The sequence below is a fragment of the Triturus cristatus genome, chromosome 1_2 (genome assembly GCF_964204655.1).
Source record: "Triturus cristatus chromosome 1_2, aTriCri1.1, whole genome shotgun sequence".
In the NCBI taxonomy this organism is placed as follows: Eukaryota; Metazoa; Chordata; class Amphibia; order Caudata; family Salamandridae; genus Triturus; species Triturus cristatus.
The window spans coordinates 1,194,813,091-1,194,830,423 of NC_140580.1; the positions used below are offsets into that span (position 1 = coordinate 1,194,813,091).

Consider the following 17,333-nt stretch of genomic DNA (forward strand, 5'->3'; position numbering starts at 1 on the left):
AACCGCGTCGAGGGCGTAGGACGCATGCGTGCGTACGTACGTACGCATACGTACTGGGTGCGCGCTCCCAGCGCGCACCAACAAGTATATTTGCGTACGTAAATAACGTACGCCGGAATTCATAAAAAACATACGAAATAGTACTAGGTGCGCGCTCAGAGCGCGCACCCCAAGAAATTATAAATAAAAAAAAAAAAGAGGACATTAAATAATTTAAAAAATTATAAAAAAAAAATATCCAAATTGAATTATTTAAAAAAATAATTTATAAAAAAATACAGATAATATATAAATGAATATAAAGTAATTTTATTTAAATAAAAAAAAATATCTTTAATTAAAAATACATAACTTAGCATATAAAAAACCATACAAATTCTCAGAAAAAAACATAGGTTTCAAAAACGAAATATTTAGGGATTAGCATTTAAAAAACCTTGCAAATTCACTGAAAAAACCATAGGTTTCACACACGTTATAGTTAGGAATTAGCATTTAAAAAACCTTGCAAATTCACTGAAAAAACCATGGGTTTCACACACGTTATAGTTAGGAATTAGCATTTAAAAAACCTTAGAAATTCAGTGAAAAAACCATAGGTTTCACACATGTTATAGTTAGCTGGACATTTTACTCGTAAAAAACCAATGAAATTGCCCCGTTATAGTTAGTTCAGCTAACTATAACTCGCACGCGCCCGCAATGCACTGCTGATGACGTCACATATTACATCACTCATGACATGGTCAGTGACATCACTCATGACATCACTGATGACATCTCAAATGACATCACTGATGACATCATCCTTGTGATAGAGTGGCAGACCTCCTCTCACCCTAATATAACCTTTGATACACACATTGAATAATAGAGACTAAAATTTTTAAAACAATGGACATACCAATACCAGTTACAACAACCTCTTCAGTAATTCTAAGATCCACATACACATCCACTCATTCACCAACAGTCCTATACAGTCACTCATACATGTACTCACTCATCATATGTACTCATACACCTATACATCCTGTTACACAATGCCACTCATCCATAGAGTTACTCACACACATAGTCACTCATGCTAATAAAGAATCAAACATACATTTACTTGCATACACAGTTATACACACACCACCACACTTACTTCTACAGAAACTTAAACATACTTAGTCATTTAATCAATCACTTATAGAAACACATACTTATTCATACAGGAACTCTTTCAATCTCTCACTCTCACATATACTCACTTATATACACCAATAGTCACATATACTAGTTTAAAACATATGTAGTTACTCATAAAGTCACTATTGAGACAGTCATTCACTCACTAACACAGCCATACACACACTCATCCACCCATATAGTCCTGCACACATGCTGTCTTCAACACATACAAACAGTGAGTGACTCATTCATGTTCCTATGCACTACATAATACCCCCCACCGAACCATGCAGATACTCAGACTGACACTCAAAAAACCAACTAATAACCTATATAGACACCCATGTAGCTACTCACCAACCCATGCAGCCACTTATACAAGTGAGAGACTGATACAGATATTTACATATTTAAACATTACTCACTAAGCCATGTATTCACTATGATACACTTAATCAGTCAGTTACACAATCAATTTTTAAAAAACAAATCATCCATTTAGAGACTTATATACCCATTTATTCTTCCATCAACCTTGAGATATACATATATAAAACATATTTAATTTTCAGAAAAACACACATTCACTGGATGATGTCATCAGTGATGTCATTTGAGATGTCATCAGTGATGTCATGAGTGATGTCACTGACCATGTCATGAGTGATGTAATATGTGACGTCATCAGCAGTGCATTGCGGGCGCGTGCGAGTTATAGTTAGCTGAACTAACTATAACGGGGCAATTTCATTGGTTTTTTACGAGTAAAATGTCCAGCTAACTATAACATGTGTGAAACCTATGGTTTTTTCACTGAATTTCTAAGGTTTTTTAAATGCTAATTCCTAACTATAACGTGTGTGAAACCCATGGTTTTTTCAGTGAATATATATAAAAATGAAACTCCTCGAACCTCCGCCGTCAAACCACAGCAGCAGCAGCAGCGGCGAACAAAGGAGAACGGACCCCGATTGCTGGCAGGAAGATTGTATTGTTTTCCTTCGCTTAGTGACGGGTTTCGAGCACAGCCGTGCCCTTGATCACACACTAGTAACCGGCTGCCAATACAATTTTAAATGCGCCAAGTGAGTTTCACTTCCTGTGTCACGTGATCATGGACATAGGCAACAGACTAGTAAGGAAGACAAATGACGTGTGGTCAAAGAAAACAATCATCATAACTTTCCTGCACGCATCAATAAATTGCTGCAATGTTAGTGCAATATTACTGTATAAATACAGATAAAACAAACTACATCAATTAGTAGAATTGTAAAATTAGACATTATGCTAAAGCAAATACATATATAAATACATTTACAATTCGACACTGGTGCTGGATAAAAAAGTGAACCATACTAAAAACACTGTTGATAAATAGGATAAAATATCGCTAATAAGACAGTATCAAAATGGTGCCACATAATCCAGCTATGAGCCAGCGGAAATCTTGCATAACAGCCTGAATGCTAGTAATGATGTAGTTTTGGCCTGATTGTTATTGTTATGTGTCTACATGCTAGTCTGAATTAGATATAAAAGTGCCCATAAGCTATGTGCAAAATATAGCTATTTATCCCCTTTCCTCAAATTCATCTCTTTTGGAAAACGGACTGTCCATTGTGAGTGAAACACCTAAGAAATTCCCTACAACTATTGAACATTTTTTTATAGATATATATATATATAGTGATGACCTATGGAGCAGCTCTGATACTAATAAGCTGCTGCTGTTCCACCGCCTCAACCTGCCTGTATCCTTTCGTTGACGGGCAGGAGAAAGGCGGGAGGGCCTCCGGCGACTGCCTGCGCAGCTAGAGGTGGGGTCATTCTTGGTGCCTGAAGGAACAGACAGGGGACAGGGCTGGTGGGCTCAGGAAGAGGGGCCAGGAGGCTCAGGAGGCGGCAGAAGGAAGAGGAGGAGGAGGAAAGGGCCGACAAGGCTTCATGACGCCTGAGCACACTGCTCTGCTCCTGGACGTTCATTTAACAAACGTGCATTCTGGGAGTTGTGGTCCTGGCTTAAAGAAGCGGATTCTAATGAACACGCACACCTTAAAACAGAAGGGCAGAAAACAGGAAAGGTGGAGAGAGGCAGAATGAAGGGAAAGGAGGGAGAGAGGGAATGGAAAGGAGGGAGTGGAAGAATAAAGGGAAAGGAGTTACAGAGAGGGAATGGAAAGGCGGGAGAGGCAGAAGGAAGGGAAAGGAGTTACAGAGAGGGAATGGAAAGGAGGGAGAGAGGGAATGGAAAGGAGGGCGAGAGGCAGAAGGAACGGAAAAGAGGGAGAGGCAGAAGGAATGGAATGGAGGGAGAGAGGGAATGGAAAGGAGGGAGAGAGAGGGAATGGAAAGGAGGGAGAGAGAGGGAATGGAAAGGAGGGAGAGAGGAAAGGGAAAGGGAAAGGAGGGAGAGGCAGAAGGAAGGGAAAGGGAGGGAGAGAGGGAATGGAAAGGAGGGAGAGAGGAAAGGGAAAGGGAAAGGAGGGAGAGAGGGAATGAGAAGGAGGGAGAAGGAAGGGAAAGGGAGGGAGAGAGGGAATGGGAAGAGATAGTGAGGGAAGGGGAAGGAAGGAGAGAGACAGAAGCAAATGGCCCCCAAGGAGGGAAACCAGGAGTAGGGCCAGGCGGATGAGGGGGGGTGGGAAGACGGAAGGATAGCGGGCAAGGGTGAAGGCAAGGGGAAGGAAGAGGGAGGGCAGGAGGAGGGAGAGGAAAGAACATTGCAACAAAAAGAAGACACTGACATTCCAGCGATAAGCTGTTGGGGGGGGGGGGGGCACTGCTGAGCACATTAACCCTTTGCTTTGCAGAAATCTGCCAATGGCTGTGTGGGAGGCACCAAAAAACAACCGGACACAGCGGGGGATCCATCTACGGGGGGGGCAACAAGGCAGAGGAGGGCACCAGCACAACCAGGCAGAAGAAGCCCATGCAGAGGGGGGCACCAGACACGGCGGGGGGGGGGGTGCACCCCAGCACAACCAGGCAGAAGAGGGCACCAGACACGGGGAGCACCAGACACGGGGGGCCCCCCAGCACAACCAGGCAGAGGACACCCAGGCAGAGAGACGCACCAGACACAGGGGGGAGGGGCACCCCAGCACAACCAGGCAGAAGAGGACACTCAGGCAGAGGGGGGCAGCAGACACGGGGGGCACCAAACACGGGGGGCACAACCAGGCAGAAGAGGGCACCAGACACGGGGAGCACCAAACACGGGGGGCACAACCAGGCAGAAGAGGGCACCAGACACGGGGGACACCAGACACGGGAGGGCACCCAGGCACAACCAGGCAGAAGAGGACACCAGACACGGGGGGGGGGGGGCACACCAGCACAACCAGGCAGAGGGGGGCACCAGACACTGGGGGGCACCCCAGACAGCCTGGGACACCCCAAGGACAGCGTGGGACACCATAAGAAACAGCCTGGGACACTAAGACACGGTTGGGAAGGAGGGGCACCCCAGCATAACCAGGCAGAAGGGGGCACCAGACATGGGTGGCACTCCAGCACAACCAGACATGGGGGGGCACCCCAGCACAACCAGGCAGAGGGGGGCACCAGACACAGCGTGGGACACCCCAAACACAGCAGGACACCCAGACACAGCCTGGGACACCCCAGCACACCCAGGCAGAGGGGGGGCACCAGACAGGGGGGAGGGGCACCCCAGCACAAACAGGCAGAACAGCACACCCAGGCAGAGGGAGGCCCCAGAAACAGGGGGGGGGGAGGGGCACACCAGCCCAACCAGGCAGAAGGGGGCACCAGACATGGGGGCACCCCAGCACAACCAGACAGAAGAGGACACCCAGGCAGGGGGGGGGGCACCAGACACAGGGGGCACCCCAGCACAACCAGGAACAGCAGAATACTCGGATACAGTGTGGACTGCCAGACACAGATGGAGGGACGCCCGGACACAGCAGGACACCCAAACACAGTGTGGGACACCTAGACAGAGCAGAACACCCAGACAGTGACCCTGAGTAAACCCAGACACAGCAGAGGATACAAAGCACAACGGGACACCTAGTCACAGCAGGGCACCCAGCAACACCAGGCAGAAGAGGACACCAGACACGGGGGCACCAGACACGGGGGGCACCCCAGCATAACCACGCAGAGGGGGGCACCAGACACGGGGGGCACCCCAGCACAACCAGGCAGAGGAGGGCACTCGACACGGGGGGCACCCCAGCACAACCAGGCAGAGGGGGGCACTCGACACGGGGGGCACCCCAGCACAACCAGGCAGAAGAGGGCACCAGGCGGGGGCACCCCAGACCAACCAGGGACAGTATGGGACGCCCAGACACAGCATGGGACACCCCAGACGGACACCCCAGACACAGTGGGACCCCCCAGACACAGCGGGACACCCCAGAGAAAGTGTGGGATACCCCAAAGTGTGGGATACCCCAGACAAAGTATGGGATACCCCAAAGTGTGGGATACCCAGACATAGCAGGACATTCAGACAATGTGTGGGATACACAGACACAGTGTGGGCCACCTAGATACAGCGTGGGCCACCCAGACATAGCAGGACATTCAGACAAAGTGGGGGACACCTAGGCAGAGCAGGTTACACCATGACACATTCAAACATTCGGAGATGGTGATCTAGGGAAAACCAGGCACAGCAAGACACCCCAGACAATGCAAGACACCCCAGACACAGCGAGACACCCCAGACACAGCGAGACACCCCAGACACAGAAAGACACCCCCAGACACAGAAAGACACCCCCAGACACAGAAAGACATCCCAGACTGACACAGACAGACACCCCAGACTGACACAGACAGACACCCCAGATGGACACAGATGGACACACCAGACGGACAAACCAGACGGACACAGAAAGACTCCCCAGATGGACACAAAGACAACCCAGAAGGATACCCCAGAAAGACACCCCAGACACAGCAACACACCCCAGACACATCGCAACACCCCAGACAGACCCCTCAGACACAGCGGGACACCTCAGACGGACACCTCCGACACAGCCAGGAAACCTCAGATGACACCTCAAAGATAGCGAGACACCTCAGACGGACACCTCAAAGACAGCGGGACACCTCAGACGGACACCTCAGATAAAGCGGGACACCGCAGATACAGCGGGACACCCCAAGAAAGACACCCCAGACGGACGGACACAGAAAGACACCCCAGACGGAGGGACACAGAGACACCCCAGACGGAGGGACACAGACGGACAGCGGGACACCCCAGACAGACAGCGGGACACCCCAGACGGACACCTCCGACACAGCCAGGGACACCCCAGACGGACACCTCAGACACAGCCGAACACCCCAGACACAGCGGGACACCCCAGACACAGCGGGACACCTCAGATGGACACCTCAGACACAGCGGGCCACCTCAGACGGACACCTAAGACACAACGGGACATCATGACACAGCAGGACACCTCAGATACAGCGGGATACCTCAGACGGACACCTCAGACACAAGTGGGACAGTGACCCTGTGAGAGGCAGGTTCCAGATCCAGAGAGGCCCTTGATACGCTTTAAACCCAGCCCTAGAGCAGCAACAGTGGGTGACCATGCCACGCCAAGCTTCAGGCACGACTGACTTTTTTTTTTTTTTTACCGAGTTTCATATAGCGCAAACTTGACCCGAAGGTATTGGGTAACAGAGTGCTTTACACAAGCACCAGTTGTGTTACAGATGAACACATTCATTAGTTCTCGCCTAGCGAACGCAGCTAATACGTTGCTTCGCCTTGGCGAGACTATTGTTGTCGGTTTGATGCGCGAAGGGAGACAAACCATGTGCGCGCACGGACAGGCGATGTGCACGCGCATGGCGTCTCCTCTCTGCCTCACACGCTCCCACCGTGCGCTCACACGCTCCCACCGCGCGCTGCAACTATACAAGGCAGACACACGTTTGTTTGCTAATACAACGATAATAGCGAAACCACAACTCCCAGAATGCAACTGGCGGTTGGCTAAGCACCAGGAGTCGCTGAATGTCACTGAGGACACGGAGATACTTGGCAGCTATGCCTCCAGCGCTTAAAGGGGCGCAAGCCGATAAGGGCAAGTTGTGTGGAAAGACGATCCACATCTTAAAGGGCTACACCACGTATACAAAGTAAGGAGAGGAGCCCGTTTCTCATCTCTACAGACTCGCACGGGTGCTATCCCTTTGCCCAGAGCTCGCTCTCCTGACACCTTACTCCCTTGGGTATATCGCGCTTTAAGACAATTCGTCTCCGAGGGAGTGACAGGACCGCACTGGGACTGGCGGTAACGTTCCAGGAAGTCACGTGGCTGCCGATAGCTTCTGCCCGGTTCCCAGGGGAGCAGATCAGTCAATGCGTCGCCGGCTCAGGAAGGCAGGAGCGTGTGTATGGCCCGGTGAGGCAGGATCTGGAAGTGTGGTGGAGTGCTGAGCCCGAGCGGCATCTGTGCACCTGGAGACCTAAGGAGACGCACCTGTGCCAGGTACTGACCACTTCCATCAGACACCTTCCCCTACTAGGGCCAGCGCCACCTGAAACTAAAACCCACTTCACGTGAGGCTCACAGGGTCCACACCTCACCTGAGACAGACACCCGACCACAATCGCCTTACACCCAACCCCTCACACCCAACCCCCTGAGACAATCACCTCACAGCCAGCCCCTGCAACAATCACCTCAAATCCAACCTACTGAGACATTCACCCCTACAGAGCATGCACCTCACCAGAGACTGACACTCAACCGCCTGAGACAATCACCTCACAACCAACCACCAGGGACAATCACCTCTCCTCCAGTCACCTGGGAAAATCACCTCATATTGTCCAGACGCTCATCTTGGAGTAGCATCCACCACTTCACGTGGTACCAGCACACCTCACAGCATAGGACTGGACCAGCGGACAGGCTACCTTTACCCAGACCTAACTGGTTCCATATTCGCTTCATTCCATCTACCTCACGTGAGGCCAGCTGGAAGCTTATCCTTGCACAGCACTCACCTGGGTCTGTCACCCCACTCCTTGGTGCTATCACCCACCTAAGAACAACATCCACTCCATTTAGGAACATATTAGTCATCAGCACCCACCCCACGTGAGGCCAGCAGCAATCTACATTTGAATTAGCACCACCCAACCGGAGGACAGCACCCACCTGTGACCAGTGAAGACCATCCAACCAGGGACCAGTACCCAGCGAGAGGTAACAGCCAGCCTATCTGCAACCATCACCCTCGTCAAGCAGTCCCAGCCGGAGAACAGCGCCCACCTGTGACCAGTGAAGACCATCCAACCAGGGACCAGTACCCAGCGAGAGGTAACAGCCAGCCTATCTGCAACCATCACCCTCGTCAAGCAGTCCCAGCCGGAGAACAGCGCCCACCTGTGACCAGTGAAGACCATCCAACCAGGGACCAGTACCCAGCGAGAGGTAACAGCCAGCCTATCTGCAACCATCACCCTCGTCAAGCAGTCCCAGCCGGAGGACAGCGCACACCTGTGACCAGTGAAGACCATCTCACCAGGGACCAGTACCCAGCAAGAGGTAACTGTGAGAAGGTAGCCTGATATATGCTGTCCACTAGTTCTAGTGGGCACCTTGTATCAGTCCAAACAACCCCTTATGGTGATAGGTTAAAGACAACCTTATGTGAAAGCTATCCTAGTGGTAGCTATGGAGAGCAGCCTTCAGGCTAAGTCTTGAAGGAATGTAATACAGCTTGTTTTACCAGTCTATAATCTCTTGAATGATCAAATGAAAGGACAACCACACCAGGTATATATTAAAAATATATGTATTTAAGATATAACACACCCCTCTAGTCTCTTTATGAGACTGGAGTTCGAAGTACTTAATTTACAAGTTAGCAATCAACAGTAATAGCACAAATACAGGGGACCCAAGGGGACTGTGTGCAGTGTGTAAACACAACCGCGGGTTTCCGTTTGCTTCTTTGGGCAATGTCGCGGTTGGAAATTTACAGATTAGGGACACTTAGAATGGAGTCAGGAGCAAACCCTTTTGGACTTAAGAAGTTCTAGGGCTAGCACCGACGGGAGCACCGGAGTACTCGAGTTACCTCACCCGGGTGCATTGTCTTTTGGAGTCGGGTCGTATCGTCGATTACAATGGAAGCTGGCGAAGAACTGCTGCTGCCGTGAAGAGGAGAAGGGTCCGAAGAGATCCAAGCCTGGATCTAGGATGGAAGGAACCAGAAAGCAGAGGGGACAGAGGCTGGGTCATTTGCCAGTGACCGAGGGCAGGATGGACCAATGCCCACAGATGTTGGGTGCTTCAGGTGAGTTGACGGGTGTCTTTACTCTTCAGCCACGAGGTCCAGGAGGCGTCGACGAAGTCCACGAGCCGGATTCGAACTGTCCCACGAAGTCTGTCGAATGCTGCTGTGTCGGCGACCAGATTGGACCCAACAAGTCTTGGCAACGACAAGTCTCATGGAAAGAGAAGAAGGACGTCGGTGCAGACCAGCAAGGTCTGAGGGACTCACCCAGCGAGGGTAAGTCAGGGCACACCTGGAGCAACCAGGGAAGCCCAAGCAGAAGAGGAGTTGCCTTCGTGGGGACGCACTAGCCAACGGGCTAGCGATCGCAAGGAGTCTCGAGCGGTCGCACTGGAACCCAGCCCACAGGTCACTTGTGGAGTGGAGGCCAGAGATCTTCGGTGCAGTCAGTGGTCAAGGCTGGGGCTACTCGGAGCCCAAAGCAGAACTTCAAGGATGAACAGGAAGTCGATGTACCAGCAATAGAACGCGGTGCCCAAGGGTCATGGTTCTTCGTCACCCACGATAGCCACGGGCCTCAGCTTTGCTGTGAACTCAGGGTAGCCTCGGGAAGTCAGGAAATCCACCTCTGGTGATGCAGAGACTTCAGCATCCAGCAGGAGCTTTCAGAATTGCAGACCGGACAGTTGCTTCTTTGGTGCCTGCCAAGCAGGGGAGTCACTCCTTGACCCCAAGGGAGATTTCTTCAGTCTTCTAGTCAGGATAGAACGTTGAAGGTCCAGGATATATGTTGCAGAGTTTCGTCCAGGGTAATCTAAAGTCGCAAGGACTGGGTTCCCATACTTATACCAAGTTTGGGGGTTGGACATACTCTGGGGACCCACCTATGGGAGGGTTTGGAAAGGGGGTTGGTTACACCCATTTCCTTTGTCCAGTTTCGCGCCAGAGCAGGGGCACGTAGCCCCTGCAACCGGTTTGAACTGGACTATGCACAGGGACACCAAGTGTGCCCCCAGTGCAGGACTTCAAAGCACCAGAGAGTGCTCCCGCCCAGCCCCAATACACATCTGCTTGTCTGGGGAGGTGGTTACACCTCCCTGGGAGTGGAAACCTATTGCCCAGGCCCTGCCTGCCGGAGTTTCGGTCAGCAGCAGGAGGCCAGACCCCTGTCTGTGGCAGAGGCATCCATTTTGTGATGCCAGGGCTGTAGAAAGTCCTACTGGGTTAGACCAGTGTGAACATGTCTCTCCCTCTAGAAGGGTGGAATGCTACCCTCGCCGCCAGAAGTGGCGGGGGTAGTATTCCAAAGCGTTTGACACCAAACACGACATGTTTCCGTGCAGCCATCCCAAAGTTAGCATTTACCGCGAGGTTATAATGCACTCAAGAGTATATGGTCAGGCTGCACCACAAACAGCATCAGAGGAGGATCTGCTCATACAGGGTGTGAGAAGTTGGCTTGGTATATGCTGGTCACTAGTTATAGTGGCCACCTTGCACCAGTACAATTCGACTCTTATGGTAGATAGGTTTAAGACAACCTTTTAAAGAAAGCTATTCTAGTGGTAGCTGTGGAGAGCAGCCTTCAGGCTAAGTCTCTAGAGGAATGTAAAGCAGCTTGTTTTACCTTATAATCTCTTGAATCACTAAATGAAAGGACACCACACATGTATATATATATAAAATATGTATGTATTTATTTATTTCTAACACACTCTACTAATCTCTTTATGAGATTAGAAGTCAAGAACATATGCAAAAATCAACATTTCACAACAAGTTAAGCACTTCTATGGCTGGGGCCCTAGGGGCGTACCAGACCATATACTAAAAAAGAGGTATAAGAAGAACGATTTGAGAAGGGAGAAGCCCTAAGGTCTTCAGAAGCGCTGGGGCCTCACTAATCCACCCAAGGCAGGTAAGTAAAGGACCCACGGGAGACGCATGCAGTGTGAAAACACAGCTGCGGATCCCAATAGACTTCAATGGAGCAAGTCGCGGTTGGAATTTTAAAGTTTTAGGATACTTCGGGAGAGTCTAGAAGCAAGTCACTTTAGGGTAAGTAGTTCTAGAGCCAACACACACAGGAGCACCGGAGTACTCGAGTTACCTCACCCAGGGAAGCCGGGTGCATAGGTGTCTTTTGGTGTCGGGTCACGGCGTCGTTTTCAATGGGAGCCAAAGAAGACTTGCTACTTGTGAAGACAGAAGAAGTGTCCGGTGGAATCCAAGGCTGGATTCAGAAGAAAGAAGACCTGTAAGCAGAGGAGACAGTGTTCAAAGTCACTTGCCAGTGACCCGGGCCCAGGAAGATGAATGACCACAGCAGTCGGGTGATTTCAGGTGATCACGGGTGTCTTGACTTTCAGCCACGAGGTCCAGGAGGTGTCGACGACGACCAGGAGCTGGATTTGGAGTGTCCCACGAAGTCTGCAGCTTACTGAGGTGTCGGCAACCGGATTGGAGCCAACAAGCCTTGGCAACAGCAAGGCTCGTGGAAAGTAAAGAAAGTCAGCAGTGCAGACCAGCAAGGTCTGAGGGACTCACCCAGCGAGGGTAAGTCAGGGCAGGCCTGGAGCAACCAGGGGAGCCCTTTGGTTCTGTAGAAAAAAGTCTTCAGGGGACCCACAAGCCAGCCGGCAAGGGATCGGCGAAGACACCTCGGGAGGATTCACTCACCAGGAGCCCCCATTCACTCGGGATGAGGTAGGCCTCTGATCTTAGGAGCAAATCCTGCTGGAGACTTGGACCACACGTGGTCCAATGCACAAGTTCGTAGAACGTCGTGAAGGGGTTGCACTCGACAATAGTGCACGGTACCCAGGTATTGCTGTTCCTCGTCACTCGTGGGGTCCACTCACCTCAGCTTCGCTGGGGACTCACGATGGCTGTTGAGAAGTCAGGAAATCCACTTCCGGGGCTGCAGGGACTTCGGACTACGGCGGGAGCGGGAAAGTTTGCGACCGTTGATGCAAAGTTTTGGTGCCTGCCAAACAGGGGAGTCACTCCTTGACTCCAAGGGAGATTATTCAGTCTTCCAGAGGTAGTGGAACGTCGAAGGTCCAGGATTCTTCTTCAGAGCGTCGTGCAGGGATATCTAGTTTGCAATGGCAAGGGTTCCCCATCTTATACTAAAAGAAAGGGCGGGACTAGCTCCATGACCACTCCTATGGGAGGGTCAGGGGAGTGGGTGGCTACACCCACTTACCTTTGTCCGGTTTCGCACCAGAGCAGGGGCTGGTAGCCCCTGAACCGGTTTGAGCTGGCATATGCACAGATGAGCCTACTGCTCCCCCAGTGCAGGACTTCAAAGCACTTAGAAGTGCACCCACCCAGCCCCAATACACTAAATCCTGTCTGGAATGTGGTTACACCTCCCTGTGACAGGATGCCTATTGTTGGGCCTCCTCCACTGCGAATTTCGGTCAGCAGCAGGAGGGCAGCCCAGTGTCTGTGCTGGTGGCATCCATTTTGTGATGCCAGGGCTCTTCAGGATTCTACCACGTTTCCACAGTAGGTACAGGTCTTCCCCTCTAGAAGGGTGGGATCATACTCCCACACCAGTTACTGGTGTGGGGGCATGATTCCAAAGCGTTTGACACCAAAGACGACATGTTTTGATGCAGCCATCCCAAAGTTAGCATTTACCGCTAGGCTATAATGCACTTAAGAGTATATGGTTTAACCGCATCCACAAACAGCCACAGGGAATAGACTGAGGGCTGCAGAGGGGCCCTGCTCAGGCAGAGGCCCCCCCCTCACATGTAAACCAAGAACCCTGCCCTCAGGATTGTTAGGGCCTGCCTTAGGGGTGACTGATAGGTTTATATGTGTGTGTAAGGAGAGATATAGGGAACCTAAACCTCAGTGAGGAGTGCTAACACCACCTCACCCAGGCTGCAGTAGCAGGCCTGTGGTGTCAGATTTAGTCTGCTTCCCAGGGGTGGCATAATACATGCTGCAGCCCCTGGTAGGCCCTGATTAGCAGGGGCCCAGTCAGACTATAGCCAGAAACCAGTGTATACATCTGAAAAAAAGTGGGGGCAACATAAGTGCAGATCCTACTCTCCTACACAGGGGCACCCTCTCACATAAAAACAAAGCCCTCTGCCTTCAGGATTGTCAAGGCCTGCCATAGGAGTGACTTATAGGTGTTATATGTATGTGCAATGGTAGTGATATAGGTAGCCTACACCACTGTAAGGGGTGCAAGCACACCCTTACCCAGGCTGCAGTAGCAGACCTGTGGTGCCATTTTGGAGTGCTTCCCAGGGGTGGCATAATGCATGCTGCAGCCCCTGGTAGGCCTCTGAGGTACCTATGCCCAAGATACATAGTATACCATATACTAGGGGCTTTTATTGGCACTCCAGAATCCAATTAGATATGTACCTAATGTACATGGAAAACATTTTAGAGAGGAAGCAGCTAGGCTGGGGTCCTGATTAGCAGGGCCACAGCCAGACTAAGGTCGAAAAACAGTGAAACACCAGCAAAAGTGGGGGTACCCATGTGAAGCAGCTCCTACTCTCCTACAGTAACAGCCAGCCTATCTGCAACCATCACCCTGGTCAAGCAGTCCCAGCCGGCACCCAAACGGAGGCTAGCACCCATTTGCGATCAGCACCTTCCGCCTTGTGTGGCGACTCCCACACATCACAGTTTGGCACTGGCACCCTAAGGCATTACTATTTGTAAAGCTTGTGTGGGTTTACCAGCCTCTCTGCTTGGACGTGGCATCCACCTCTGACTAGTACTTAGCACCTTATCTGGAGACTCCCACACATCACCGGTGGCAACTTAACACGTTATCCTTTGTAATCCCCATGCGGCCTCAGTAGGGTCCCTACTTGGAGGAAGCATCTACCTCCGACCACTACCCTCACCACAGTGGCTGCTGCCTTCAACATCAGGAGGGAATGCTCAACTGGATTGAGGGCTACACAACACGTTAGCCATCACCACCCTCGGGCTTGGGGCTCTCTCACACATGGCGGGCATCCGCCTTAATTGAGGCAAGGTGTGTTTTTTGTTCTCGCAAAAAGACCGGTTTCAGAATTTTCTGACAAACAGTTTGTGGAGGGGTTGCGGTCAGCTTGGGACAGCTATACTTCTGACATCAGAGCTTTAAGTGGGATGATAAAACTGCGGGATCTTTCAAAGGGACGTGTCTGATGTAATTAAGGGCGTGGCTTAAAAACCCCTATGCTAAAAACCTGTACTGAGCATAGTGTGCCGCCCGATTGGTATTTTGATGCTTCTGTCATTGCATCCAGATCGAAGATACAACAAGTAACATTACACCTACAACAAGCCAGGACTATTGGTTTTGTCAGTAGTGGTCAGTTGCATAAGATAAATAAGCAAGAACTATAGCTTCCTTGTATATATCCTTGTATATATTATTGAAAATACTTCAGTTCTGAAATGGAGAGACTGTGAAAGAACTAGAACGAGTCGTTTTGAAGTTACATCAAAGGAAGGGAAGAGTGGTACTGTTGCAGAATTTAGATTTGTTTTTCACCCTGAGAGAGAGGGCAAAAACGGAAATTCCGATGGAGACCCATCTCAGCACCTACTTTTTAGAACTGGCGGTGCTGAGCACCAGCAGGACCCGTCCCACTTAAAGCCCTGCCTGACATGCACAACCATCCTGTCCACTTGGGTCCAGTGTGCACCTCACTCCACGGTCTAACACTCATTCACCCCACCCTTATCTGGTTCTTGCTCATAATGCTCCCTCTGGAAAGGCTTTTAGGTGGCAGACGTCCTCAAATTGGAACTGTTCATGTATACCCTCCTACCCTGGACCAACGTCCAGCCCATTTACGTTGAATTTACTCACGCATGGCATTTGGGGGTGGAGCTCTCCCCACTTTTTTGTCTGGCCCTGTCACCAATAACCCACCTGGCATTTAACACAAAACTGAACACAGGCTGGTAATGACTCATACTTACCTGATCTGTGGCTGGTCATAGACACCTTTATCTTAACAAGGAACGTGAAAGCACCTGGTCTGTAAGCACTATTTTCTTTAATGAGTTTTACGACTGCAGGCACTCCATGCTTTCCTGCAACATTAAGCGCGCCATGCCCGCTTTCACTTTCCAAGCAACAGGTCTCGCATTTACAAGGGTTTGAGCTATTTGCATTGTAAATGACAAAGCCTATTTATGTGTTAATTATCAAAACAGGTAAATAAAAGGCAATGTCATTTACATTACCAATAGCTTAACTCACGCAAATGCGAGACCTATTGCATTGCAAATGCTTATTTTTGTTAGGCACAGGAAGATTAAGTGATTTGCCCAGAATCACAGGATGCTCAGCGTCATTGCCTTAACTCGGACCCGGTTCCCCAGATTCGAGGTCGACCGCCCTAGCCGTTACACCAATTCCTCACCCCTCTCTGACCTTCTGGGCCAGAGTCCACCTGCTGGCACGGCTTGTGAGACACCGTGACAGGCGTGCTGGGGCGGACATGTACAGGTGAGCACAATCCCCCACCCCACACCAGCAGGCGTGCTGGGGCGGACAGGTACAGGTGAGCACGCCCCCCCACCCCACACCAGCAGGCGTGCTGGGGCGGACAGGTACAGGTGAGCACGCCACCCCACCCCGGCAGGTGTGCTGGGGCAGACAGGTACAGGTGAGCATGCCCCCCCCACCCCACCCTGGCAGGTGTGCTGGGGCGGACAGGTACAGGTGAGCACGCCCCCCCACCCCACACCAGCAGGCGTGCTGGGGCGGACAGGTACAGGTGAGCACGCCCCCCCACCCCACACCAGCAGGCGTGCTGGGGCGGACAGGTACAGGTGAGCACGCCCCCCCACCCCACACCAGCAGGCGTGCTGGGGCGGACAGGTACAGGTGAGCACGCCCCCCCACCCCACACCAGCAGGCGTGCTGGGGCGGACAGGTACAGGTGAGCACGCCCCCCACCCCACACCAGCAGGCGTGCTGGGGCGGACAGGTACAGGTGAGCACGCACCCCCCCACCCCACCCTGGCAGGTGTGCTGGGGCAGACAGGTACAGGTGAGCACGCCCCCCCACCCCACCCTGGCAGGCGTGCTGGGGCGGACAGGTACAGGTGAGCACGCCCCCCCACCCCACCCTGGCAGGCGTGCTGGGGCGGACAGGTACAGGTGAGCACGTCCCCCGCTCCCCACACCAGCAGGTGTGCTGGGGCGGACAGGTACAGGTGAGCACGCCCCCCCACCCCACACCAGCAGGCGTGCTGGGGCGGACAGATACAGGTGAGCACGTCCCCCCCACCCCACACCAGCAGGCGTGCTGGGGCGGACAGGTACAGGTGAGCACGCCCCCCCACCCCACACCAGCAGGCGTGCTGGGGAGGACAGGTACAGGTGAGAATGCCCCCCCCCCACCCGGTATGCTGGGGTGGACTGGTACAGGGGAGCACACCACCCCCCACACCCTCACCACCGCAGGTATACTGGGCAGACAGGTGCAGGTGAGTACGCCACCCTCCCCGGCAGGTGTGCTGGGGCGGACAAGTATAGGTGAGCATGCCCCCCCACACCCACACCCCCGCAGGCATGTTGGGAGGACAGGAGGACAGGTACAGGTGAGTACCCCCCCACACACACCCACAGGCATGCTGGGCGGACAGATACACGTGAGCGCGCTCCCCCACCCCACACCGGAAGGCGTGCTGGGGCGGACTGGTATAGGTGAGCACCCCCCACCAACACCCCCGCAGGCATGCTAGACGGACTGGTACAGGTGAGCACGCCCCCACCCTACACAGGCAGGTGTGCTGGGGCGGACAGGTACAGGTAAGCATGTCTCCCCCATACCCACACACCCCCAGGAATGCTGGGCAGACTGGTACAGGTGAGCACGCCCCCAACCTACACCAGCAGGCGTGCTGGGGCG

At 52.1% G+C, this 17,333-nt stretch overlaps 1 protein-coding gene across 8 annotated transcripts in view; it reads right to left on the bottom strand.

Annotated features, from left to right (window-relative positions):
• Positions 1–17,333, bottom strand: part of EEIG1 (estrogen-induced osteoclastogenesis regulator 1) — a 743,239-nt gene that overhangs the window by 683,605 nt on the left and 42,301 nt on the right. The window lies entirely within an intron of this gene.